This window comes from Meleagris gallopavo, chromosome 26 (genome assembly GCF_000146605.3).
Source record: "Meleagris gallopavo isolate NT-WF06-2002-E0010 breed Aviagen turkey brand Nicholas breeding stock chromosome 26, Turkey_5.1, whole genome shotgun sequence".
NCBI lineage: Eukaryota > Metazoa > Chordata > Aves > Galliformes > Phasianidae > Meleagris > Meleagris gallopavo.
In genome coordinates this window covers 1,642,637-1,643,400 of record NC_015036.2, presented here as the reverse complement: position 1 = coordinate 1,643,400, position 764 = coordinate 1,642,637, and the positions used below count along the sequence as shown (strand labels likewise).

Here is a 764-nt window from a genome sequence, read left to right as displayed (position 1 = left end):
TTTTTTTTTTTTTTTAATATGAGGTCAACTACATTTACCATTTATGGAAGATATTCTTCCAATTAAAATGATGAAGACCCAAGGAATCCTCATTCCCCTTCTTTATTTTAAACTTTTAAAGTAATAATCATTACTAAAATCTGGGAACGAGGGGTAGGGAATCTCTCTGCATAGGCAGCCAAGTGTTACAACATTGCCTTGGCCGCAGGCTCCAAGGCTGCTGCTGAGCCCTGTCGTAGCCCGTGCTGGAACATCTGGTCCATCTCATGATGGATGGTCAGGCTGAACCACTGGGCAGTGGAGTCTGGTCTTGACTGCTGCACGAGCTTCTAGACTGTGGGGGCTGAACAGCTGTGTCCAATGTACTGAGCACAGAGCTGGGTGTCTGCACGGCTTGAGGCAGTCCTGGGGAAGGAGCTGGGGTTGCAGTGCTGTGCTGGGAGGTACAGGCTGTGAGTTGGCACCTCTGCCGAGCATCTGAGCGTGGTCTTGGACTTGCAGGTTGTCTGGGCTTCCCCAGCTCTGTGAGTAAGGTCCCAGTGAGGTGTTCTTGGCAGGACAGAGGTATGTACGTGGGCCTCGTGGTTAGGGCAGTGATCCCTTTCTACCTTACTGGCACTACAGCCGATGACTTTGGCTGGTATTTATTCCTCTACTCTGCTTACCTGGTTAAAAACAAGCCATTTGGCTTGACTAACTTGCCATCTCCTCTCAGGAAGAGAGAGGAACAAAACCCAAATGTTTGGTGTTTTTTTTTTTTTTTT

The 764-nt window shown here is 48.2% G+C and overlaps 1 long non-coding RNA gene across 10 annotated transcripts in view; it reads left to right on the top strand.

Annotated features, from left to right (window-relative positions):
* LOC104914341 overlaps positions 1–764 on the top strand; it is a 22,647-nt gene that overhangs the window by 10,346 nt on the left and 11,537 nt on the right. The gene's annotated exons all lie outside the window — the stretch shown is intronic.